The sequence below is a fragment of the Sarcophilus harrisii genome, unplaced genomic scaffold (genome assembly GCF_902635505.1).
Source record: "Sarcophilus harrisii unplaced genomic scaffold, mSarHar1.11, whole genome shotgun sequence".
Lineage (NCBI taxonomy): Eukaryota > Metazoa > Chordata > Mammalia > Dasyuromorphia > Dasyuridae > Sarcophilus > Sarcophilus harrisii.
This window is the reverse complement of record NW_022290912.1, coordinates 19,725-37,616: the sequence shown is the minus strand read 5'-3', so window position 1 is coordinate 37,616 and position 17,892 is coordinate 19,725. Positions and strand designations below refer to the sequence as shown.

General features: G+C 40.4%; 1 long non-coding RNA gene across 17 annotated transcripts in view; it reads left to right on the top strand.

Moving 5' to 3' along the window:
• The window catches only part of LOC116420428, a 75,436-nt gene that overhangs the window by 39,212 nt on the left and 18,332 nt on the right, over positions 1-17,892 (top strand). For 7 of the 17 annotated variants that reach the window (XR_004230760.1, XR_004230746.1, XR_004230747.1 and 4 more), the window contains one exon: positions 3,282-3,324. The exons of 2 other annotated variants lie outside the window; for them this stretch is intronic. This is a non-coding gene — a long non-coding RNA (uncharacterized LOC116420428). Of the gene's footprint in view, positions 1-1,198; positions 1,291-1,488; positions 1,739-2,159; positions 2,203-3,065; positions 3,325-4,378; positions 4,422-17,892 lie in introns of those variants that run through there. 8 more of the 17 variants (XR_004230754.1, XR_004230750.1, XR_004230751.1 and 5 more) reach the window with 5 other exon arrangements.

Genomic DNA, 17,892 nt, shown 5'->3' with positions numbered 1-17,892 from the left:
AGAGCCTCATCAGGAACTGGTGGGTTTACTGCCCTTTGTAAATTGGACACAACCTGAGTGCCTCTTGTAGCTAGGATGGATCTCTCCAGATCCCAGGTGCCTAGCAAACACAGGTGCTCAGTTGGAGACATCACTCGGGTGCCTAGGAGGGGTGTTCTGGGGCCTTTGTGTGACTTACTGCTTCCGTTACTGCTACCCAGTCTGGTGTGGTAACAATTGAGGTGGTGGTAGATACATTTGCAGGCATGAAATAGTTCTGCACCAATTTCAGAGGGGCAGAGAAACCCAATCCATTTTATTGCTAGGTGAGCAGTTCAAGGGGTGGGGTGAGCAGGCAGAATGCACTATATCTGAGAATCCCAATAACAGCCATACAGATGACTGATAAATGACACTGGTGATTTGTGTAAGAACTTGCATTGCACTACCAAGGCAAATCGAATCTGTCTCTTATTCACAGGTTAAAAACGTATAATTGAAGTAGAGAACTTAGGAGGGAACACTTAGAAGACCAGTGGATAATCACGAAGGCCTTGAAGTCTCTCCAATTACTGCTCTACAGAGAATAGGTGGCCATTAGATGTTGATTTTCCAAAGTTCATTGCCAATTCAGACATTTCCACACACCTTTTAAGCATCCATGAAACAATGCGAGCAATTTCTCTCCAGGGTCTATTCCAAAATTGGAAAGTGTTCATCTATGAGCATCAAAATAACTTCTTAGGATTAATTCATATCTACACAAATCCTTATGGAGAGAAATGATTAAAAAATAGCATGGTGTCCTTGATGTACCATTACAATGGGACCATTCCCATTTGGGGAGATGATGGGGCTTTATATAAAGAAGTTTCATGTAGACTGTCCCGATTCCTTAGCTGGTAGGGCTTTGGGTTTGGAAGACACAAGATCCAAATCTTTGTGTGCAAAAACAGTCAGGAAAAGTCAGGTTTTGGTGTTCTTAATTGTGGAAGCCCTGGGGTTTCTTGAAGCTATGCACTGCTAAAGCACATCTCATGTTCACAGCTATTGCTTGTTTTTTCTTTCTTTGTCAGATGAGGAGGTGCGTCAATGAGCCCGCCTCATCAGAACTAGTGAGTTGCTACTTGCAGCAATTGGATACAACCTGATGCCTCTTGTAGCTAGGATGGATCTCCTCCAGATCCCAGGGGCCTCCTATGTTTTCTGGAGTGCTCCAGTTGGAGGGTGTCCTCGGGTGCCTAGGGAGGATGTTCTGTGGCCTTTGTAAGGCGGACTGCTTCCTGGGCTGACTGCTACCCAGTCTGAGTTGTAACAATTGAGGTGGTGTTGGATACATTTGCAGGCATGAAATGGATTCTGCACCAATTTCAGAGGGGGCAGAGAAACCGAATCCGTTTTATTGCTAGGTGAAGCAGTTCGGGGTAAGGGTAGAGCCAGAGCGAATCTGCACTATGTCTGGGAATCCCAATGACCTTCAGTCCTTACAGATGACTGATAGAGGCCAACCTTTCAGTAGTTTGTGTAAAGAACTTGCATTGCCATCACCAAGGCAAATCGAATCCGTCTCTTATTCAGGAGTTCAACAAAGCATTCTAGAAGTAGAGAGAACTTGGAAGTGAACACTTAGAAAGATAATTGAAAGTGTCTCTCCAATTACTGCTCTGCAGAGAATCGGTGGCCATTCGATGTGGATTTTCCAAAGTTGATTGCCAATTCAGACATTTTTCCACAGCTTTTAGCCATCCCAAGAAATAATGTGAGCAATTTCTCTCCATGGGGGCTATTCCAAGGTGGAAAGTGTCCATCTAGCAGGCATCCAAAATATCCTTGGGATTAACTAATTCCTCATCTACACCAAATCCTCGGGGAGAGAAATGATTAAAAAATGGCATGGTGTCCTTGATGTGCACCCAAATTCCCAATGGGACCATTCCCATTTGGGAGATGATGGGGCATATAAAGAAGTTTCGTATAGACTGTCCCAATTCCTTAGCTGGTAGGGCTTGGGTTTGGAGAAGACACAAAGTCCAAATCTTTGTGTGCAAAACAGTGGGAAAAGTCAGGTTTTGAGTGTAATTGTGGAAGCCTAGAGGTTTCTTATCATGACTATTCGCACCTTTCAAAGCACATCAGGTTCCACGGCTATTGCTTATTTTTTTCTTCTGTTTTGGTTTTAGATAAAGGAGAGTGCGTCGGCAGAGCCCGCCTCATACAAAACTGGTGAGTTTACTGCCCCATTGTAAATTGGATACAACCTGATGCCTCTTCTAGCTAGGATGGATCTCCTCCAGATCCCAGGGGCCTCCTATGTTTTCTGGAGTGCTCCAGTTGGAGGGTGTCCTCGGGTGCCTAGGGAGGATGTTCTGTGGCCTTTGTAAGGCAGACTGCTTCCTGGGCTGACTGCTACCCAGTCTGAGTGGTAACAATTGAGGTTGTGTTGGATAGATTTGGAGGCATGAAATGGATTCTGCACCAATTTCAGAGGGGGCAGAGAAACCCATTCCATTTTATTGCTAGGTGAAGCAGTTTGGGGAAACGGTAGAGCCAGAGCGAATCTGCACTATTTATGGGAATCCCAATGACCTTCAGCCCTTACACATGACTGATAGAGGCCAACCTTTCAGTCGTTTGTGTAAAGAACTTGCATTGCCATCACCAAGGCAAATCGAATCCGTCTCTTATTCAGGAGTTCAACAAAGCATTCTAGAAGTAGAGAGAACTTGGAAGTGAACACTTAGAAAGATAATTGAAAATGTCTTGAAAGTGTCTCTCCAATTACTGCTCTGCAGAGAATCGGTGGCTATTCAACATGAATTTTCCAAAGTTGATTGCCAATTCAGACATTTTTCAACAGCTTTTAGCCATCCGAAGAAATAATGTGAGCAATTTCCGTCCATGGGGGCTATTCCAAGGTGGAAAGTGTCCATCTAGCAGGCATCCAAAATAACCTTTGGAATAACTAATTATTCATCTACAACAAATCCTCGGGGAGAGCAATGATTAAAAAATAGCATGGTGTCCTTGACGTGGACCCAAATTCCCAATGGGACCATTCCCATTTGGGAGGTGAAGGACCATATAAAGAAGTTTGGTATAGACTGTCCCAATTCCTTAGCTGGTAGGGCTTGGGTTTGGAGAAGACACAAAGTCCAATTCTTTGTGTGCAAAAGAGTGGGAGAGGTCAGGTTTTGAGTGTAATTGTGGAAGCCTAGAGGTTTCTTAGCATGACTATGCGCACCTTTCAAAGCACATCATGTTCCACGGCTATTGCTTATATTTCCTTTCTGTTTTTGTTTTAGATAAAGGAGAGTTCGTCGGCAGAGCCCGCCTCACCCAGAACTGGTGAGTTTACTGCCCCTTTGTAAATTGGATACAACCTGATGCCTCTTCTAGCTAGGATGGATCTCCTCCAGATCCCAGGGGCCTCCTATGCTTTCTGGAGTGCTCCAGTTGGAGGGTGTCCTCGGGAGGCTAGGGAGGATGTTCTGTGGCCTTAGTATGGCTTACTGCTTCCTGGGCTGACTGCTACCCAATCTGAGTGGTAACAATTGAGGTGGTGGTTGATACATTTGCAGGCATGAAATGGATTCTGCACCAATTTCAGAGGGGGCAGAGAAACCCAATCCATTTTATTGCTAGGTGAAGGAGTTCGGGGCAAGGGTAGAGCCAGAGCGAATCTGCACTATGTCTGGGAATCCCAATGACCTTCAGCCCTTACAGATGACTGATATAGGCCAACCTTTCAGTAGTTTTTGTAAAGAACTTGCATTGCCATCACCAAGGCAAATCGAATCCTTCTCTTATTCAGGAGTTCAAGAAAGCATTCTAGAAGTAGAGAGAACTTGGAAGTGAACACTTAGAAAGATAATTGAAAGTGTCTTGAAAGTGTCTCTCCAATTACTGCTCTGCAGAGAATCGGTGGCCATTCGATGTGGATTTTCCAAAGTTGATTGCCAATTCAGACATTTTTCCACAGCTTTTAGCCATCCCAAAAATAATGTGAGCAATTTCTCTCCATGGGGGCTATTCCAAGGTGGAAAGTGTCCATCTAGCAGGCATCCAAAATATCCTTGGGATTAACTAATTCCTCATCTATACCAAATCCTCGGGGAGAGAAATGATTAAAAAATGGCATGGTGTCCTTGACGTGGACCCAAATTCCCAATGGGACCATACCCATTTGGGAGATGATGGGGCATATAAAGAAGTTTCGTATAGACTGTCCCAATTCCTTAGCTGGAAGGGCATAATTCTTTGTGTGCAAAAGAGTGGGAGAGGTCAGGTTTTGAGTGTAATTGTGGAAGCCTAGAGGTTTCTTAGCATGACTATTCGCACCTTTCAAGGCACATCATGTTCCACGGCTATTGCTTATTTTTTCTTTCTGTTTTTGTTTTAGATAAAGGAGAGTGCGTTGACATAGTCCGCCTCATCCAGACCAGGTGAGAGTCGACTGCCCCTTGTCTATGCAGAAATTTCTGAGCCAGCCTCTAGCTAGCAAGGATCGCTTGGGCTCACCAATGGCCTCTGCTCTATGGAGTGCTTCAGGTGGATTGTCTGCCCAGTTGCACCATGAAAATTGTGTTTGGTGTATGTAGTCGGGTGTTTGGATTAATGGGCGGATTGCTGGCTTTCTACACGATTCCCAATTTGCAGAATTGAAGGGTCAACATTGAATACCATTGTTGGTGGAGTTGTGAACGAATCCAACCATTTTGGAGAGTAGTTTGGAACTATGCTCAAAAAGTTATCCAAACTGTGCATACCCTGATCAACAGTGTTACTACTGAGTTATATCCCAAAGAGATTATAAAGAAAGGAAAGGGACCTGTATGTGCTGGAAGTGTTTTGTGACCCTTTTGTGTATTGGCTAGAAACTGGGCAGAAAAGGAATGTCCATCACTTGGAGAATGGCTGAATAAATTGTGGTATATGAAAATTATGGAATATTACTGTTCTGTAAGGAAATGACCAACAGGATGATTTCAAGCCTGGAGAGACTTACACACGAACTGATGCTAAGTGAAATGAGCAGGACCAGGAGATCGTTATATACTTCAACAACAATACTAGATGACGGTCCTGATGGATCAGGCCATCCTCCTTAACAATCCAAAGCAATCATCTCTAATGGAGCAGTAATGAACTGAACTAACTATACCCAGAAAAAGACTCTGGGGAGATGACTAGAAACCAGCCATTGAATTCCCAGTCCTATATTTATGCACACCTGCATCTTTGATTTCCTTCACAAGCTAATTGTACAATAATTCAGAGTCTGATTCTTTTGTACAACAAAATAATGTTTTGGTCATGTATACTTATTGTGTATCTAAGTTATATTTTAATATATTTAACATCTACTGGTCATCCTGCCATTTTAGGGGGTGGGGGGAGTAGAGGTGAAAAAGAATTGGAACAAGTTTTGGCAATTGTTAATGCTGTAAAGTTACCCATGTATATATCCTGTAAATAAAAGGCTATTAAATTTAAAAAAAAAAAAAAAATTTGCTCGCCCTATCCAAGAGCATTTAATATTTTTCCAGTTGGTTAGATCAGACTTAATTTGTGTGAAAAAGTGGTTTGTAATTTTTGCTCATAAAGTTTCTGATTTTCCTTGAGATAGATTCTAAGTATTTTTATACTATCAGTAGTTATTTTAAATGGAATTTCTCTTTGCTTAACTCTGAGAGAGAGCTGATTGTTAGTGATATATATATATATATATATATATATATATATATATATATATATATATATATATATATATATATAAGAATATGATGATTTATATGTGGGTTTATGTGGGTTTTATTTCTACGCTTTGCTAAAGTTGTGGATTATTTCTAATACCTTTTAGTAGAATCTCTGGGGTTCTCTAAGTATATATCATATCATCAGCAAAAGGTTATAATTGGTTTTCCTCATTGACTATATAATTCCTTTCATCTCTTTCAACTCTGCTGTAAAGCTAGCATTTCTAATACAATATGAATAGTAACAGTGATAGTGGGCATGTGTTTCCTCTGATACTTCGTGGGAATGGTTGCCGAGTTTTTCCCCATTACATATGATGCTTACTGATGGTTTCAATAGATGCTACTGATTATTTTTAAGGAAAAGTCCACTTATTCCTATATACTCTCAGGGTTTTAATAGGAATGGATGTTGGATTTATCAATGCTTTTCTGCATCATTGAGATCTTATATGGTTTTGTTAATTTGGTTATTAATATGGCCATTATATTGATAGTTTTCTAATATTGAACCAACCCTGCATTCCTGGTATAAATCAAAGAAAAATTTCTAATAGAATTTTATGGAATCATTCCTCCCCTTTCCTCCCACAGGAAATTCCATCACTATTTCTTAAGTTTTTTAGATATTAGAATGGATTAGTAGAGAACACCTCATCGTTCCAGGTGAGTACTCTGCCCCTTATCCATGAGGAGTTTCACAAGACACCTTCTAGGTTTTTTGGTTCTTAAAACTTCCCAGCTCAACCTAAATGGTTTCTCCAGTTGTGTCGTTGGGACTTCCTATCTTCTAGTTATGGATTTTATTTGACTGTTCCCCAGAAGGGAAAACTGCTGGATCTGCCGAATCCCAATCCCAAGAGATGAGGCCATTGTGCTGAATAACTTTGCAGGCATGTAATGGCCTTTGTGCAAGTTCTACAAGAAGCATGGCAAGTGAATCTAATTTTTTCCAGGGGAGATGCAGGTTGAAAGCCATGGTAGAGGGAAAGAAAGCATCTTATATGTCCAGGACCCCACATTAATCAACACCAAAGGAACTTGATAAGAAAACTGAGAGGATGCTGTTGGTAGAAGAAGCACACATTCTGAGGCCAACTGAAGGACATTGGGGTTATCAGCAAGCCACAGACTGAGAGGGGTTGACAGAACATATCTCCAGAATATGCGGCCTCTGGGTAGAAGATGACATAGATGGAAAGGAAAAATTTTTTAAAAAGCCCCATATGAATGAATATCTGAGAAAAATGAGAAGGAAGTGGTTGAGCAGCACTTATTTTTTTTTTTTAATGGGCAGTGCCATTGCTATATGTAATTTCTTTTTTTAATTTTATTTAATAGCCTTTTATTTACAGGATATATGCATGGGTAACTTTACAGCATTAACAATTGCCAAACCTCTTGTTCCAATTTTTCACCTCTTACCCCCCCCCCCTCCCTTAGATGGCGGATGACAGTAGATGTTAAATATGTTAAAACATAAATTAGATACACAATAGTATACTTGACCAAAACGTTATTTTGATGTACAAAAGAATCAGACTCTGAAATATTGTACAATTAGCGTGAAGGAAATCAAAATGTGAGGTGTGCATAATAGGGATTGGGAATTCAATGTAATGGTTTTAGTCATCTCGCAGGTTCTTTTACAGACATAGGCAGCACTTATTAGGGAGGCTTTGAGGGAAGGAGTGCGGGAGCTTGGGCTGAAAAAGTCAAGTTGATTTTCAGGCAAGTTCAATAATTGTGGTGGTAATTGTCCAATAGGGTCCAGAAATAGCCCAAATGAGAAAGACACTCGTGACAGATGAATGCAAGGTTTGGGCTGCAAGGAAAATGAGAAGGTAACTATAAAGGGAAGAGAATAGGCTTTGGGAATAGAAACACAAATAAAGATGTAGACAGTGAGACAATGTGTATAACCAATAACACAAGATGTAAGGAGGTAGCCCAAACCATTCTTTCAAATTCCATGTCAAGTGCTGGATGCAAAAGTAGGAAAACTTCATGACATGGGTGATTCTTCAGGGCAGGTCTAATGGTTTTGTGGTAAAAAGAGCCATCTATAACTAGAGAAAGGATTGTGGAAACTGAGGATGAAAACAGTATTTTCACCCTTTTTGTTATTTTTTCCTTGCATTTTGATCTTTTCTCATTTTTTCCCTTTTTGATCTTAGTTTTCTTTTGCAATATGATAACTGTGGAAACATATATATATATATATATATATATATATATACACATATATATATATGTATGTATGTATAAATTGCACATGCTCAATATATTTTGTGTTACTTGCTTTCTAAAGGAGTGAGTGAGGGGAAGGAAGGGAAGAAATTGGAATAAATGGATTTGAAAGGGTGAATGTTGAAAATTATGTTTGCATATGTTTTAAAAGTAAAAATATTTAACAGAGTTGAGGGGGTTATGTTTAGCACTTTTGAAGACATGCAATGGGTCGGTGCCTCATTGGCAAGGTCAGGGAAAGTAATTTACGCATCCCTAGAAACCTGAGGTTAAAAGCAATGGTAGAGCCAGGTGGAATCTGTACATATTTGGGAACCCAATTGACAGTCAGCCTCCCACTTGACCCATTTCTAGGGAAATAATTGAGTAGTGCACAGTAACCAAGACAATGGCTGAGGCTAATTGAATGACTGGTGCTATCAAGTTGGGGTGCATGGATTTGGCGGACTCTCTTCTCCAGGTTTTGAGACCCTTGGGTGAAAGTGAAGTAGATGAAAGGAAAAGAACAAAGCCTACTGCATTGGGTGTCTGAAAAACTAGATCAAGACCTTGATCAGGGCTCATGGAAGAGGCTTTCAGGTAGCCTGAAATCTAATCTTTAGTGTTCAGATGATGGAAGAGGACACAGATTGGATTTTTCAGAGGTGAGAGTTTAATAAAGGAATTGACAAGAAGTCAGATGCAGCACCAAGTGAGAAAGAGCAGCTATGATTGATGAAAGCGCAAAAGACTGGGCTACAAGGAAAATGAGAAAAATAACCTAGAGTGTAGAAGAGAACAGGGTTTGGGAACAGAAACGAAAATGGTATGAGAATGACCTTTGAATTTGGGCAATGAATTTTGTCTGAGAATAAAGTGAAGACTTATCCAAAAGCTTCCTTTTAAATTGTTGGCAATGGATGAGAGAGAAAGAAAAATTGAAATCAGGCGGATTCATCTACAGAAGCCAGTTAGTTGGGACAATGAAAAGTGAATAAATGAAAGAGTCTTTATAGTAAAGAAAGAGGTTGAAAATTCCTCCTGGTACTAAACGAAATTTTTGACCAATTTGACTTCGGAATGGAGATAGATGGGGGAAAACAGTGTCAAGGAAAGTAGAAGAAAAGTTTGGGAGGAAGGAGGATGGTGGAAGGTGTCCATTTATGTCTCAAAGTTGTGTATGTTCACGATGACACAAAGAAGTGAATAAGGCCTGGCTCGAGAGCAGTTCTGTGTGGAAACCAGGCGAGGAAGGTGTTCTTTTGGATAAGTACATTGTCCAGAGATCACCATGGAGTATTTGGCAAGTCATCCAACTGAATGAAGGAAATTGAAGCCTGGCTGAGCAAGAAACTTATAAGGCTACGTGCCAAAGTGTGTAACACAAAGTACCCTGTGTATGTGTGACTGAGGGAGGGATGGAAAAATAGGCTCCATCAGAGGTCGGGAAATGAAAGCTGGGCTGAGGGCATCTGAACCTACCCGAGGCTTGAGCTGAGTCAAATGCAATAGAATTCTTTACAATGGCTGCTAGAGACACTCTTGATGAGCTCATCAGGGATTGTTGTGTGTCTGCTTCAAAATAATGACAAGTTGCTGAGAAACAAAACGCAAAGGAGTAACTGGGCATTTGCCTTCAGGCGTGGTGGTGAGTGGACTGGCGGTTAAGGGTGATATTTTTGTCAACTTATTTTGGATTTTCTAATCTTCTATGAACATACTATCAGTTTGTGGCTAAGTAGGTATGTGTTCGTGAACTTATTTTGGATTTTCTAATCATCTATGAACGTACTATCAGTTTGTGGCCAAGTAGGTATGTGATCCTGAATTTTTCAAAATAATGACAAGTTGCTGAGAAACAAAACGCAAAGGAGTAACTGGGCATTTGCCTTCAGGCGTGGTGGTGAGTGGACTGGCGGTTAAGGGTGTTATTTTCATCAACTTATTTTGGATTTTTTAATCTTCTGTGAACATACTATCAGTTTGTGGCTAAGTAGGTATGTGTTTGTCAACTTATTTTGGATTTTCTAATCATGTATGAATGTACTATCAGTTTGTGGCCAAGTAGGTATGTGATCCTGAATTTGGGGACCATTTCTCTTTTTATTTCTCAACAGATAAGGGTTTTGTGGTTCCATGTCTGTGAACTGTAGGCTCTTTTCCATGATCAAGGGTTTAAATCATGTTAAACATGGCCAAGGTGAACAATAAGAGTTTTGGTGAAGTTTTCTGAAGACCATAGCATCCATTCTCCATTGAACAATATGGCCACTGATGTAAGGAGTAATGAGTTGATGTTGGCATTAGGTTGTATACTTTGTGGAACAGTGTAGCAGTGGAGATATATTCTTGACAAGAGATCTCAAGATCCAAACAATTCCATAAAAAGAGCAATCAGGGGCAAAGTGATGTCAACTTACAATGGCACCTGGCGCTGGTGAATTAAATCCAGATGAGCATATAGTTATTCAAATGAGGCCCCTTCAATGGATCAATGTCTTTCCTCAAGTTTCAATTTGAGGGGCTTCAGGTAGGTAACAGACAATAGAAAAATCAATATTCTCTCAGAGTGAGCAAGAATTATATTTTCTTAACCTGTTCAATTATGCTCCAAAAGAAACAACAATTCCACCAGAAAACCAGATAGACACATGATACCCATAATTTTGTAAATTAATATGAAGTAATATTTTTATATCAAAGATAAACTTGATAATTTGAAAGGAACATGTTTTTACCATGACTTTTGCAATCTGACTTTGAACTGATTGTATGACAGCACTCAATACATAACCTCAAACAATGCTTCCAAGCAACAATATTTATATAACTTTAAAGGTGTTTAAATTTGTATATTAATTTTATATATATATATATATATATATATTTGATTTATATACATATGTAACTAGTAAGTCATAATGTATCTCTAAAGAACATGTCATTGTAGACATACAGAAATAAAAATACTATGAAAATAAGGAAGAATATCAGAGTAGAAATATTTTGGATTGCAGTCACTTACCTCTTTATATGTGTTTCTTTTTCTTTCTTTTCTGAGCACTACCTGCAGAGAATAACTGACAAAGATTTACAGATCATTAGGTAAAGGACAAAGAAAGGTTCTGATTAGAATAGAAGAAGGATGGTTATGAGGTCAAGAGAAAGGAGGACAAAGGGGAGGAGAAGGAGAAAGATCATTAGACATATTTAAGATCAAGTAATCATGAATATTTAAAATTATGGCTACATCCCAACTAAAAGTGTTGAGTGGGATTTTCATGTTGTTGTCTGGCAGTTGCTTCCATTGTGAGCAGTGAAAAAAAAAGGAGGGGCGGGAGGATATAGGCTTGGCAGCTGTACTACAGGTAAACCCCATCACGTAAGAGTTTGTTCTTTGGGAGATGTACAGATTGTTTCCATCAGCACAATTAGTGATTGAGCAAGGACAGAAAAGAAAAGATCCCTCAATTGAAGGAAGCAAATTCCAGCCTGCATAAATCAAGCATCCCTTGGAGTGTATTGTCCAAATGTGTGGTAGATGAGTACCTGTGTGTGATTGCAGAAGAAAAGATGATGTTATGGTTCATGAAACGCTCAGAAGATGCAAGGAGATTAGATCCAGAATACCTAGGCCTCCTGTGGGGCTGTTTGACATTTGGAACCACAATCCAATGGGAGACTCTGTTGAGAATGCTGAAGCCCTCTTGATGAGCATTGTTCAAGTGTTGCCTGGTTGTAGGGACAAGAAAAACGAAGAAACTGAGGGTGTGCCTTCTGGATTGATAGCAAGTAGATTGGCAGTGAGACATTGTTGATGATGAGAGAGGTTTTGATTATTTGATGTTTATTATTGTTCCTCGTAATTGATTTTATCAAACATTTGAACTGAGTAGCTCTGTGAATCACAATTTTGAAGCCATTTCTTCTTCATTCCTTATCAGACAAGCTAAGTTTGGGGGCAATACACTCCTTCCCATGCTCATGAGGGCTTGAGCATGTCATGAGTTAGAAGAGGGCTTTTCTCAGGTTTTCCTCAAGGCCATAGCTATCATTGTACAAGGAAACCAAATGGTCGAATGGTGTCAGGAATGGTGATTGGATGTTACGTACATGTTAGATGCATCGATTTGAACCACTTGGCTATAGAGATATATTCTTCATGAGAAGTCTCCAAGATTCAAAGATTCCCAAACAAGAGAGTTGAAGAATGGAGTGCTTTTAACATCCATGGAGCATTTGCTGGTTAAAGATTAAATCCTGATGAATTTATAGTTAGTTGAGAGAAGAAGCCCATTCACTGAAGTAAGACTTTAATCTCATTTTGTTTTGTGGCCTTTACCTGGTTTAATGGGTAGTGAAACTTCAGTATTCTCTCTGAGTGACTGAGTGATTCTTTTACAATTTGATTAGCATACACTTCAAAAAACAAAAATTCCACCAAAACACTAGATAGAACGCACTGTACACACAATTTTATATAAAAAAGTAAAAGAACAATTTAATATTCAGGTTTCATTTATTTGATTATTTCAATAGCAGATGTTTTCATCATGATATTTGCAATCTCCCTTGGAATGGATGGTACCGCAACAAATACACACCACAAACACTGTTCCCTCCAACCATTCTTAGATTAATTTTTGCCTTTGCACAGTAATAGAAGTAATTGAAAAATATTTATTGCTTAAAATATTTATACATATATATAGAAATTAAATATATATACAATATCTACAAATGTTAATTATTTATTTTATACATATATATTGATTGATCTCAATATCAAGTACATCTTAAGACTATCGACTTATCCAGAAAACCTCTAAGTAAAGCCTCAGAAAAAAGATCTTAGGCAATTTAGGTAGAATCTTAGAGAAGATAAAATAGACTAATAAATTAATAGACATATTTTAAAATAATTTATTATTTAAGTTAATAATATACACATGACAAATATAATTCATACATAATATCTACATATTTTGATAAATTATTTTATATGTACATATAGATCTATCTGAATATCAGTAATATTAAGTATCTCAATTTTTCTATAGCAATATACATTTCTGTAAAGCCCGGAAATAAGACCTATACAAATTAGGTAGAATCTTAAAGAGAATAGATGAATTACTTTTAGCCGCTTTACCAAAATTAATCGTTATATTTTACAAAAAATACTTTATTATTGATTTATTAAAATATACAAAATATACTTACTTTATAGTGAATATACATATTTTGATTGATTTTACATACATTTTTTGAGTCCATCTCAATATCGACTAAATGCTAAGTCTCTCGATTTGTCTAGCAACCCTTTCCATAAGGACAGAAAAGCCTTAGGCAAATTAGGTAGAATCTTCGAGAGGAATGATGGGGATTTCAACCACAAAGCCCTTCATGTGTGCTGCCTTTTGTTTCTTCCCCGGGCAGTATATGCAGAGAGCATGTGAGAAAGTCTTATCTTTTATGAAGAACAGACAAAATCCTCCCTGTTTAGAATGGGATGTTCAGAGAATGGAGAACTAAGAGCAGGAAGAGCAAGAACTCTGTTCCCCTTTGAAGTCAAGAGACCCTTCATATTTCTGATGATTGATCTGAACAAACTCTACATGCCCTAGGGAAACTATTTTGACCAAAATCTATTCCTTTCTTTTTCCTAAAGCCAAGAGACAGAAGGTAGGAGAGAACTTTGAGCAAAACACTTGGAATGATCATTGGAGAATCATTACTACTCTTCGAAACTTGCTACCTACTTAGTACTTGGCAGAGAATGAGTGGTTAAAAAAAATGTGGACTTTTGAAAAGCTGATTGCCAACGGGATGGGGAGGTAGACATTTGTCCAGAGCTGGTTTCCATTGTCAGATGTCCTGTACCAATTTGTGTCTTTGGGGGAATTAATAAAGGGAAAGTTGGCAGCTTTCAGGCCTCAACTGGAATCTGGACATGAGATGATTTCTCATTTGATGGAAATGCCCAATACTCTGAGCAATGGGTCCAACATGCCATGGTGTCCTTCAGGTGGACCCCATTTCCCAAAGACGCTCTCCCAACTGGGAGGTGGTGGGGCATATTAAGAAATTTCTTCTCGATGGTGATGGTTCTTAGCAAGGAGTTTGTGGGTTTTCAAATACACATAGCATCCCATTCTCGGTGCAGGGAAAGGAGGGGCAGGTCCGATTTTCTGTCAGTGTTGCTACGTGTCTTGGTCTCTGCCAGCGTCCTTTCTCCCCTTTCCTGATTCATCATATTTCATTTGAACTGATTGGTGTTTTTATCTATATCTCTCTGGGAAGTGAAATCGGCAGAAACCCGCCTCATCAGACCTAAAGGTGGTTACTGTACATGGTGGATATCCTGATGCCTCTTCTAGCTAGGATGGTTCTCTCGGATCCCAAGGGCCTCTATTAACTTTCTGGGCGCTCAGTTGGAGGGTGTCCTCAGGTGCCTAGGGATGTTCTGTGGCCTTAGTAGCTGACTGCTTCTGGGCTGACTGCTACCAGTCTGGTAACAATTGGGGTGGTGGATACACATTGCTTGGGCAATGGATTCTGCACAATTTCAGAGGGCAGAGGCCATCCATTTATTGCTAGGTGAGGCAGTTTGGGACGAGGTGGAGGCAGAGCAGATCCTACACCATGTCTGGGGAATCCCAAGACCTTCAGCCGCACTTGCAGATGACTGATATAGGCCAATCTTGAATTAACTTTGTGTAAAGGACTTGCATTACCATCACCAAGCCAAATCAGAAACAGTCTCTTATTCTAGAGAGTTTAACAAAGTATTCTTGAAGTAGAAGAACTTGAGGCAAGACACTTAGAAATCGAGGAGCCTTGAGGGGTCTCAATTACTGCTCTGCAGAATCCGGTGGCCATTTGATGTAGGGCTACCAAAGTTGATTGCTGTTCAGACATTTTTTGCAACAGCCATCCCAAAATAATGTGACCAATTTCTCTCCATGGGGGCTATTCAAGGTGGAAAGTAATGTCCATCTAGCAGGCATCAAAAGTAACCTTGGGTTGACTAATTCTCTTCTACACTGCAAATCCTCGAGGAATGATTAAAAAATAACGTAATTGTCCTTGACGTGGACCCAAATTCCCAATGGGGACATTCCCATTTGGAGATGATGGAGCATATAAAGGAAGTTTCGTATAGACTGTCCCAATTCCTTAGCTGGTAGGGCTTGGGTTTTGGAGAAGACACAAGTCAATTCTTTGTGTGCAAAGTGGGAGAGGTCAGTTTTTGGTGTGGTGTGGAAGCCTAGGGTTTCTTAGCATGACTATGCACCTTTCAAAAGCTTTGTCATGTTCACAGCTATTGCTTATTTTTCTTTCTGTTTGTTTTAGATAGGGAGGTACGTGGTGAGCCCACTTTCATCAGGGCTACAGTGAGTTTACTGCCCTTTGTAAATTGGATACAACCTGATGCCTCTTGTAGCTGGGATGAATCTCGTCCAGAACAGGGCCTCCTATGTTTTCTGGGTGCTCAGTTGTAGGGTGTCCTCAGGTGCCTAGGGAGGATGTTCTGCGGCCTTTGTATGGCTGGCTGCTTCCTGGGCTGACTGCTGCAGTCTGAGTGGTAACAATTGAGGTGGTGGTGGATGGGTTACAGGCATGAAATGGATTCTGCTGCCAATTTCAGAGGGCAGAGGAAGCCCAATCAATTTATTGCTAGGTGAAGCTGTTCGGGGCAGGAGTAGAAACCAGGCAGATCTGCACTGGCAATGCTGGGAGTCCCAATGACCTTCAGCCCTTACAGATGACTGATATGAGCCAATAACTCAGTCGTTTGTGTGAGAACTTGCATTGCCATCCACCAAACCAAATCAATCCGAGTCTCTTATTCTGGAGTTCAACAAAGTATTCTTGATGAAGAGAACTTGAGTAGACATAGAAAGATAATTGGATAATCCCAAAAGAGCCTTGAAAGTGTCTCTCCAATTACTGCTCTACCCAGATTACCGGTGGCCATTCGATGTGGGTTACTTTCCAAAGTTGATTGCCAATTCAGACATTTTTCACAACAGCCATCCCAAGAGTAAAGTGGTATTTCTGCATCTCCATGGGGGGCTATTCAGGTGGAAAGTGTCCATCTGTGAGCATCAAAATAACCTTGGGATTAACTCATTCCTCATCTACACCAAATCTCAGGAGAGAAATTGTAAAATAGCATGGTGTTCTGAACGTGGACTGGAAATTCCCAATAGGACCATTCCCATTTGGAGATGATAGCACTATATAAAGTTTGGTATAGACAGTCCCAATTCCTTAGCTGGCAGAACTGGGTTTGGAGAGAACTAAGTCCAATTCTTTGTGTGCAAAAGAGTGGGAGGTCAGGTTTTGAGTGTAGTGCTTGGAAGCCCTAGAGGTTTCTTAGCATGACTATTCGCACCTTTCAACGCATCATGTTTACATTATTGCTTATTTTTTCTTTCTGTTTTGTTTTTAGATAGGGAGGTGTGTCGGCAGGCCTGCCTCATCCAGAACTGGTGAGTTTACTGCCCTTTGTGAAGTGGATGCAACCACAGTGCCTCTTGTAGCTGGATGGATCTCCTCCAGATCCCAGGGCCTCCCTATATTTCTGGAGTGCTCCAGTTGGAGGAATCCTCAGGTGCCCTAGGAGGATGTTCTGTGGTGCTGTGTGGCTTACTGCTTCCTGGAGCTGACTGCTACCCAGTCTAGTGGTGGCACAATTGAGGTGGTGGTAGATACATTTGCAGGCATGAAATGGATTCTGCACCAATTTTAGAGGCAGAGAGGCAATCCATTTTATTGCTAGGTGAAGCAGTTCCGGGGCAAGGAATGAGGCCAGAGCGAATCTGCACTATATCTAGGAATCCCCATGACCTTCCAGCCCTTACAGATGACTGATATGGTAACCTTTCCAGTCAGTTGGTAGCAAAGAACTTGCATTACCGCCACCACCAAAAGGCAAATCAGATCCGTCTCTTATTCTGGAGTTTCAAAACGTATAATTAGTAGAGAACATGGGAGGGAACACTTAGAAGATAATTGGATAATCACGTAGAGCCTTGAAAGTGTCTCTCAATTACTGCTCCTGCAGAGAATGGGTAGCCATTAGATGTTGATTTTCCAGGAGTTCATTGCCAATTCAGACATTTTCCACACCCATAGCCATCCCATGAAACAATGTGAGAGCAATTTCTCTCCATGGGGGCTATTCAAGGTGGAAAGTGATGTTCATCTATGAGCATCAAAATAACCTTAGGATTAACTAATTCCTTATCTACATAAATCCTTGTGGAGAAATGATTAAAAATAGCTTGGTGTCCTTGATGTGCACCCAAATTCCCAATGGACCATTCCCATTTAGAATGATAGGGCATATAAAGTTTCATATGAACTGTCCCAGTTCCTTAGCTGGAAGGGGCTTGGTTTGGAAGACACAAAGTCAAATCTTTGTGTGCAAAGAGTGGGAAAGGTCGGGTTTGAGGTGTAGTGTGGAAGCCTAGGGGTTTCTTAGCGTGACTATGCGCACCTTTCAAAGCATATCATGTTCACGGCTATTGCTTGTTTTTTCTTTCTGTTTTGTCTTAGATAAAGGAGGTGCGTGTGGAGCCCCCTCATCAGAACTGGTGAGTTTACTGCTTGCTAGCAAATTGGATTAACTGATGCCTCTTGTGTCAAGATGGATCTCCTCAGATCCCGGGGCCTCCCTATATTTCTGGAGTGCTCAGTTGGAGGGTGTCCTCTCGGGTGCCTAGGGAGGATGTTCTGTGTGGCCTTTGTATGGCTGACTGCTACCCAGTCTGAGTGGTAACAATTGAGGTGGTGGTGGATACATTTGCAGGCATGAAATGAATTCTACCAATTTCAGAGGGGCAGAAACCCAATTCATTTTGACGGTGAGTGCTGAAGCATTTCGGGGCGAGAGGTAAAACCAAACAAATCTGCACTA